The sequence below is a fragment of the Xenopus laevis genome, chromosome 7L (genome assembly GCF_017654675.1).
Source record: "Xenopus laevis strain J_2021 chromosome 7L, Xenopus_laevis_v10.1, whole genome shotgun sequence".
NCBI classification, from domain to species: domain Eukaryota; kingdom Metazoa; phylum Chordata; class Amphibia; order Anura; family Pipidae; genus Xenopus; species Xenopus laevis.
The window spans coordinates 121312544-121322581 of NC_054383.1; positions in this window are offsets into that span (position 1 = coordinate 121312544).

Consider the following 10038-nt stretch of genomic DNA (forward strand, 5'->3'; position numbering starts at 1 on the left):
TTGCTTTGTGTTTATAGAGTCCCACTAATTTTACACAGGCTGGCTTTTGTATTTCTTCATTGTCCATTCTTTTCTTCTCTTCCCAGACTTTATTTTACATTTTATTACTTTCCCCACTTCTTTTTTGACAATTTTTATATTTTTTGCAATTTCCAATGTAATAATAAGTTATGCCTGTGCGCGTACAAATTTTGCTTTGTGCGAATTTAATGTAGCATTTGCGAATCCGGAAACTGTTTAGCGAGCACTTCCAACAGTGGAAGACCGTTTGCGAATTTCATAGTTTGCTCCAATGCGCAGTAAATGTAATAAAACTTCTTACTGAAAAAGTCGTTATGTTTGCTCCAAAAGATTACGACACCTTCAAGCACTTCTTAAGAGTGCGCTAAATTGACAATGCGATAACAGTTTAAGGAACAATATTACATTGCAGGATGTGGGTTTTTATTCTTATTGGTGCAAATTGTTTTTGTCTTTGCGACTTTAATTACACCCCCCCCAAATAGTAAGATGTGTGACTTTTTGTCACAAAACAAGGAAGTAAAAAATGTTTCCCCCCCTTCCCACCCCTAATTTGCATATGCAAAATATGACTTGTATTCGGTCCGGTATTCGGCCGAATCTGTCAAGAAGGATTTTGTTTGAGTGGATTCGGTGCATCCCTAGTTTAAACTGAACTTATGGGAGATGTCCTTCTTGGAGTTTTCTGGATAACATGTTTCCGGATAAGGGATCCCATAGCTTTATAATTATGATTGATCCAATACTTGGGGGCACATTTACCAAGGGACGAATATCGGGGGTTAATTAACCCTCGATATTTGACCCTCAAAGTAAAATCCTTTGACTTCGAATATTGAAGTCGACGGATTTACCGCAAATACCGAAAAATCTTTCAATCAAAGGATTTTCCTTCGATCAAAAAAAGCTTAGAAAACTTATGGGGAAGGTCCCCATAGGCTAACATTGTAGCTCGGTAGGTTTAAAGTGGCGAAGTAGGTAGTCAAAGTTTTTTTTAAAGAGACAGTACTTGGACTATCGAATGGTTGAACAGTTGAACGATTTATAGTTCAAATCGTTTGAATCGAAGTCAAAGTCGTAGTCGAAGGTCGTAGTAGCCTATTTGATGGTCCAAGTACCCAAAAAAACTTCGAAATTCAAATTTTTTTTACTTCGAATCCTTCACTCGAGCTTAGTAAATGTGCCCCTTGATCTATTAGAATATCATTTGTAAAATTTCCAGATACACATAAAACCAACCACTAAAAATTGTCCTGTGTTGGCAAAATCCCCAGAGTGGGGGCTCATGTCATGTTACATACACACTATCCCTGAGGCTGGCAATGCACTGACCTCTGTTGATATATATCAGAGAAGGGCAGTTTTTGACCCCAAATCAGTTTCCATTTTCAGGCTCTGTAACCTGATCCATTTGCACCTACTGCTTAAATGTGATATCCCTTGATATAGTCCGTTTAAATACACATGACAACACAACAAGCGGTAAAGTAGTATAGTCATCTTACATCCATACGAGTGTATCCATACATTCATGATCTGCAGCAGTTTTCTTAGCAAAATAAAAATAAATATCTAAAAAAATACATCAGATATATCTACTCATTTTGTAGAGGGGTTGAAAGGTGGTAACACTAGTGATGGGCGAATTTGCGCGCCGGCGTCTCGTTTTTGACGCCGGCGCCCGTTTTTGACGCCGGCGCCCGTTTTTTGACACGAATTTTCGCGGGCGATTCGCGAATTTATTCGCTCGCGGCGAAACGCGCAAATTCGCCGCGAATTCGCGCCTGGCGAATAAATTCGCCCATCACTAGGTAACACCCTTAAATTGCCTAAAAAATAATTAGACTCAGTAAATTGTTGGTGAAAATCAAAAGTTGCGATAAGAAGGTTCCTTTGAGAGATGCAAAGGAACAATCACATCTTAAAAGCAATTAGCGGCTATTCTGTTGCTTCTTCTAAAGAGCCTGGCTACAAGAAAAGAGATGAAAAGAATAATTTAATGTCAGAAAATTGATCTATGGACGTTAGTGGCTTTTTAAAATGGCCTGTATTTACTAATTGGCTTTTGAAAGTTCTGCTGTATATCTTGTGTAAAACTCAATAAGTAACTAAATCCAGTCAAGTTGGCTTATACTTCACATAATAAAAAAATTGTTGAAAATGTGTTTTATGAATCACGTATCCATTACAACTTTATAGGTCATTTTATTTTAGCCAAACACTGATTTACAAATATCAACACTCCCAGTATGGGTCATGTGTATTAGTTGTATGGAACCTTAGCAATATACTAGCACTGTGGGAATGCATATTTAAGTATATGTCTTACCTAACTTTTGTCGCAGCCAGATCTCCATCTCCTCTCCCTTTTCTTCCTCTCCACCCTTAACTTTTCTTCCTTCTCTCCTTTGTTTCTGTAATTGATGTAAAAATGATAAAAATTGTTAATAAAACAAAAGTATATTTGCTCTTGTATATTTAGTCGCGTTTTCCTTGAATCGTCAAAAAAACCCACGAATATTGATAAATCAGCCCCTTAAAGTATAGAGATCCAAATTACAGAAAAACCTCTTATCCAGAAACCCCCAGTCCCAAGAATTCTGGATAACAGGTTATATACTGCATACAGTAAAGGTGACATCGCCTTATTAAATAACTTTCCACTGTAAAGTTTAGTACATCGAAGAATCCTAATTAATGTTGTACAGAAATTTAAATTCTATGGGGCAGATTTTTCAAGGGTCGAAATTGAAAATTCTAATTTTTAATTAGAAATTCTAATATATTTTATTGTAATTCGACTAGGGAATAGTCCAAATTTGATTAAAAAAAGATAAGAAATTCGAATTTTGAAATTTATCATGTACTGTCTCTTTAAGAATTCAAAGTTGACTATTCACCATTTAAAACCGGCTGAATTGATATTTTAGCCTATGGGAACAACCAATTTTGGGTCATTTAAAAAACTCTAATCGAATTAGATCAAATTAGATTTAAATTTGATTAGAGTTTGTGGGACGATCCTATTCACCCGAGTTTAAATAATTCGATTTTTTTTTTGATAAATTTCGATTGGTCATTTCTTTTTGCGAATTTCGAGTTTATGGGAGCTGTTGGGAGTTTTTAGACATTACCATGAACTAAAAATTTGATAAATATGCCCCTAAGGGTTGTGAAGAAAGCTCAAAGGTACAGTACCTGTAATTGAAGATATGGATTGTTGTATTAGTCCTAGTTTGGAATATCTTGCAACACAAATATCCTCACATTGCTCTAATTATAAATATATATTAGTTTAATGGTAGATTCTAGTAAATGACCTTATTTACATTTTATGCTGAGTGGAATCTGTAGAGAGTGCACATCTGCCCCAATAGGGCAATAGACATTTATGATTTATTTATTATGTGTATTTTTTATTGCTCTTTATGTGTCTTTCAAAACAGTATTGCACCACTGGGGATATATTTTCTTGTTTTAGCATGTAGAATTTGCTTAATTACTAGAAGGTTAAGCTTTTTATATCTTGCTTTAGTAAAGGAAGAAAAAAAATCTATTTATGGTATCTATATGTCTAGTGTATAGCTCACTGTGTATCTATGTATATCTGATTATCCATCTACAGTACTGTAGCTGTGGATATATTTATCAAGGGTCGAATTTCAAATTAAAAAAAAAATCCAAATTCGAATTCAAAAATACCAACCGAAATCGAGTCTAAGATTTTTTGGTCGAATAGGTCGGTATTTGGCTGAATTGTAAGAATCGAAGGAATAGCGAAATGGACTGAATTCGATTCTAAGTTTTTCACAAAACATTTTTCAGAGTCCACCAATTGACTCCAAATAGGTTCTAGGAGGTCCCCCATAGACTAAAACAGCAATTTGACAGGTTTTAGATGGCATGTTTTTAAAGAGACAGTACATGATAAATTTCGATATTCTAATTTTTTAATTTTTTTTCAAACTCGATTCGAATTTGGACTATTCCCTAGTTGAAGTACACAAAAAATAGCTCAAAATTCGAATTTCTTTTAATTTGAAAATTCACCTCGACCTTTGATAAATCTGCCCCTAACGCTTTCTATCCATCTCTCAATATCCATCTAACCATTTATCTATCCAGGGCCTCCATTGGGGGGACAAGTGTTTCCGGGCCCAGGCATGAAGCGGGGCCCAGCAGTGGTGCAGTTTTGAAAGAGCTGGGCCCCCCTTGCGAGCTCCGAAGATTTGCAGCCAGCTGAACAGCCAAAAACGCGGAAGTGCCGAAAACCCGAACTCCCGAAGCGGCGAAAAGACCCGAAGCCACGAAAATAGCTGAAGCCGAACTCCCGAAGCGGTGAAAATACCCAAAGTCACGAAAGGAGACGAAGTTGAAGCCCTGAAGCCATGAGTTCAATTCTACTGAACATTTATAGTAACCCATAACAAAACGATCATTAACTTGCTGTCACATGGACAACAAGCACATTTTATCTAGTTGCTATATGTGATTACTGTATAAACATTGCCTACCAGGTTCCGTAATATATTCACACACACTTGGACCAATTGCTTCATGAACCAAAATAACCATGGAACTGGAGGCCGAAAATAAGAGCAACGAATATCTTCACAATACATTAGAGAGACAGTAACATTTAAAAAAAGAATCTTTTCTGAACGCATGCATTCACACATATTCCTTTAAAAGCTTCCATGATTTCATAGACTAAAAACCGATGCAATGGAAATGAGGTCTGTGTTGTTTCTGGCAAGAATCAATTTACCTTATTGTCTATTCTGCTTGTTGATTCAGTGATTGTTGCAAAGTGAGAACATGTTATTTCAGAGCTGTGAAAATGTCTTTGTTAGATAACAAAATTTGTGTTTGACACTTGTTCAAAAATACAAGTAGCTGGTGCCCTACAGAACAAGTTGTATGATTCACACTTTGTGATTATTCCTCTGTCCTATTCAGTCTTATAGTCAAAGATGACAGTATCGATACAGGAAAATTGTTTTCCTTTTCTCACAGCCAAAAATCCATCTTTTACTTGAGTGCACTCAAAATACAGTGGATTTGCTATAGGTTTTCTTATATACTGTACATAATTACTGGCCATTATAACACACACATAAGTCTGGCTCTTTGAGCTCTTTACAAACCCACTTTTGATGCTGATTAGTGATGGGCGAATCTTTGCCATTTTGCTTCACCGAAAATACCGAAACATTTGCAAACGGAAAAATATTTGTGAAACGCATTGATGTCAGTGGACATCAAAATAATTTTGACGCACGTCAAGTTTGACGGGAGCGTCAATTTTTATATGCATGACTATTTTGTCCAAATACTTTAAAGTCAATGGGCGTCCGAATAATTTTGACAAGCGACAATTTTATGCCCGTGACTATTCGGATTTTTCGCAGCAAATTCATGCCTGGTGAATTTATTTGCTCATCACTAATCCTGACACAAGGAAAGGCAGTCTAATTAGTTACTCTACATGGAATACACTTCTACTTGGATTTAGGATGACCATAAGGGGCCCATTTACTAACAATCAAATTTAGTTTTTTCCCACAAATCTCTAAAAATGTGTGGTTTTCCAATTGTTTTTAATAAAAAAGCTCTAATAGTTTGAGATTTTAGGGGCAGATTCACTAAGGGTCGAATTTCGAAGTTAAAAATACTTCGAAATTCGACCCTCGAATTGAAATCCTTCGACTTCGAATATCGAAGTCGAAGGATTTAGCGCTAAACATTCGTTCGTTCGATCGAAGGATTTTTCGTTCGATCGAACGATTACATCCTTCGAATCGAACGATTCGAAGGATTTTAATCCAACGATCGAAGGAAAATCCTTCGATCAAAAAAAGTTTAGCAAGCCTATGGGGACCTTCCCCATAGGCTAACATTGACTTCGGTAGGTTTTATCAGTAGGGGGTCGAATTTTTTTTTAAAGGGAAAGTACTTCGACTATCGAATGGTCGAATAGTCGAACGATTTTTCGTTCGATTCGTTCGATTTCTTTCGAATTCGAACGAATTTAACCAATTTGATGGTCGAAGTACCCAAAAACTAATTCGAAATTCGAATTTTTCTCATTCGAATCCTTCACTCAAGCTTAGTGAATCGGCCCCATTTATAAGTGTAAAAAGCACTAATACAAAATTTGTTATACAATTTGAAGATGTTTCCTGGCATCCTGATCTGCACTGGTTTTCATATAATAATCTGAAGGTTTTTGACCAATAACTTGAAAAAGTTGTACAATTCATGTGTCAAATTTGAAAAAGTCGTACAATTCGAATTGTCACATGATTTTGTTGAGACTTTTCCTGCACCGACTTTTTCAAGCTGCTATTTTGAGATAAGGCTTTGATAGGTCAACTTTGTTTTAATAAAAAAAATGGGGAAAATTTGTGTTTTAGTAAATACCACCTAAAAGCCGACGTTCATGAAGTTCATGTAGAGATCAGTGAATGTTGTATTAGCAAAATGTAAGTTTTTTTTAAATATGAGTTTTCAAGATTAATTCGAAAATTGGCAGACTTTTTAGTGATGCATCGAATGTGATTTCACTACTTAGGAGCATTTTTTAAAAAAAAATTTAACTGATTAAGTTTTAAAATTCCCGTTTTTATCAAAATAAGCAAATATTTGTTATTTTCGGTTTTTTATAATTTAAAAAACCGAAAATAACAAATATTTGCTTATTTTGATAATTTGATTGAAAATTTGAACATTTGATTTTTTTCAATAAATCTACCTCCACTTAGATATTTCCAATGTACTCTGATAAAACTTTTGTAGAAAACTGTATTTGTGTATAGAAAGTGTAAGTTCAGTTCTTAAAATGATGACCCTACAGATTTATTCAAATATTCTAGATTTACAGTTCTTTTACTTTTTAAAGCGCCAAGTTACCAATGTCCTCTTTAACCAGATTTAGTGAATTTTAAATTACGTGAAAGAGTAGGTAGGAGGAATTCAGTTACATATATTTCCATACTTGGACAATCTTTGAAATGATCTGCTCATGACCTGCTCCACTAATAACCCACAACCTGCCTCATATCTCAACCCTCCCATTCAATTTTCACTCCTCATTTATTTGCCTTGCTCCCTCTGTAGGGGGGTATTAATACTTGAGCCAGAGGTAGCATAGATTAATGTCTGATGTAGTAGTTGAATAGTTAATGATCCAATGTTTGAAGGTTGGTAATTGATGCATGGGGGAGGGGTCTGAAAGATCAAATTGAAGCTTGTGAACCCTAAACCTCATCATTTATTTTAAACTGTACTTTTATATGAAACCTTAATGGAACTTAGAAATTCTGCTTTGATCTCAGTTAATACATCCAAACTATCATTAATAGAAAACTAGGGAAAAATGAAATTTTGAATGGCTTCAATTTTTAAAAATGCTTCTGTTTCTGAAAAAAAAGTTACTCTTCAGTGTAACTCTTTGTAAAGGATTTTCAGATTTTCAGTATCTAACTCTCTGCAAATCTGTCTCTTTTGATGCAGGTGTTGGAATCAGATTTTGATTGACAGTTATGACAAATATATTGAGTTCAAATAATTCTAATTTTTATCATTGATTTTCTCTGTCGCTGTAATGATAAAACAATACCTTGTACTTGATGGTAACTAAGCTGCAAATAAACCCAATTTATTGGTTCTATTTATTTATTTTTTTGTAGGCTTAAGACATGGTGATCCAAATTATGAAAAAACCCTTATGTGGAAAACCCCATTCTCAAGTATTATGGATAATACATTCCATACCTTTATACAAACAAACTTTACCAAATAAGACAGTGTACAATATATTTAGGGATGAAAGTAGGGATGAATTATATTTTTTCACCTGATACAGATTTGCATCCAAATTCGTTTTATCACGAGTGCCAAAAGTTTCCACCAATCTGAAATACTGTAGAGGTTTAGCATGCACATTGTTTTGATGTGAAAAAAAGCAATTTTTCTTAATGGAAAAAAATCGCTCATTGACTCCAATGCATTTGGCATGAGAGAAAAATGTGAAAAAACTGAGTGATGCTTTTTTGCGGAAGCGGGGAAGTTTAACTAATCTGTATTCAGATGCTTTAATAAAACCACAAAGTACCATAACAAACTGAGGATATTCTGCCAGCGCTAGAGATAATCACATGCTTTCCAGTTAACATTTGAAAAAAAAAAAGGCAGAGACTTAACATTAATAATTGGTTTAATTCATTATTGTATGCAAAACTTAACTTTGCTTACACAATAAAACAATCAGCAAAATAAGAATGCAAATAAGTAAAACGAGAATCATTTTAGACTTTCAAAGAGAATCCATTTGGAAAAAATTTCTTATATTTATTACAGTAAAGGAAAAAAGTTCAAAAAGACAAACAATGCCTTCAATTGCTAGACAATTATAATATAAATTGAATGCCCATCTCAAGTAAATTAGTTTTGAGTGTTCCTTTTAAGCAGCTAAGTAATGTTTTCAGAAATAATGGTGATTGGCAGATAATTTTATAAATGAAGAACAGATTTAGCTGAAATGAGTGATGTTTTAAACTGGTTTATATTATTATAAGGAAGAAAAAATCAAAAGCAGAAGGCAATGAATTAATGGTCTGGTTACCAGACTATGAGAAAACTGTGATAGAATATACCGTAATATGGTGAAACGAGTTCCATCTAACAATAACATATTTGCAGACATATTACACCATATTATTTTCCTTTTATATAAGTATTATTATTATTATTTGTATTACCACAAGCATCATTATTATTATTATTAATAATAATATAGTTATATCTTGCAGCTTTGCTCTTAAAGAGTAAGGTGTTATTGAACTCAACATATACGGGATTCTTCTCTATCAAACTTCACCCAAAGCAGATACACCAGACAGTGGCATAACTACAGAGTAGTTGACTGCAGCGGGAAGCCGGGTCTGCTTCTTGACTAGGGCGCACACGAATGACACGCAAAACACTTTAAATCACCCATGAATTTTATTTGCATTGCAAGTGACCTTTAGGGGCATATTTATCAAGGGTCAAATTTGAAAAACTTCAAAATTGGAATTCAAAAAGACCAGCTGAAATCAAAGGGATACTGTCATGGGAAAAACATTTTTTTCAAAACGAATCAGTTAATAGTGCTGCTCCAGCAGAATTCTGCACTGAAATCCATTTCTCAAAAGAGCAAACAGATTTTTTTATATTCAATTTCGAAATCTGACATGGGGCTAGACATTTTGTCAATTTGCCAGCTGCCCCTGGTCATGTGACTTGTGCCTGCACTTTAGGAGAGAAATGCTTTCTGGCAGGCTGCTGTTTTTCCTTCTCAATGTAACTGAATGTGTCTCAGTGGGACATGGGTTTTTACTATTGAGTGCTGTTCTCAGATCTACCAGGAAGCTGTTATCTTGTGTTAGGGAGCTGCTATCTGGTTACATTCCCATTGTTCTTTTGTTTGGCTGCTGGGGGGGAAAAGGGAGGGGGTGATATCACTCCAACTTGCAGTACAGCAGTAAAGAGTGATTGAAGTTTACCAGAGCACAAGTCACATGACTTGGGGCAGCTGGGAAATTGACAATATGTCTAGCCCCATGTCAGAATTCAAAATTGAATATAAAAAAATCTGTTTGCTCTTTTGAGAAATGGATTTCAGTGCAGAATTCTGCTGGAGCAGCACTATTAACTGATTCATTTTGAAAAAAAATGTTTTTTCCCATGACAGTATCCCTTTAAGTAGAAGATTTTTTTGTCTGAATAGGTCCGTTTTCAATTGAATAGGTCCATATTCCGCTGAATTCGAATCATACAGATCAAAGTAATAGTGCATTCGATCAAATTCGAATCAAAGTTTTTCCCCAAAAAAATTTAGATTTTTCAAAGTCCACCAATTAACTCCAAATGGGTTCTAGTAGGTCCCCCATAGGCTAAAACAGCAGTTCAGCAGGTTTTAGATGGAGATGGTCAAAGTTGAAGAGACAGTACATGATAAATTTCGATATTCAA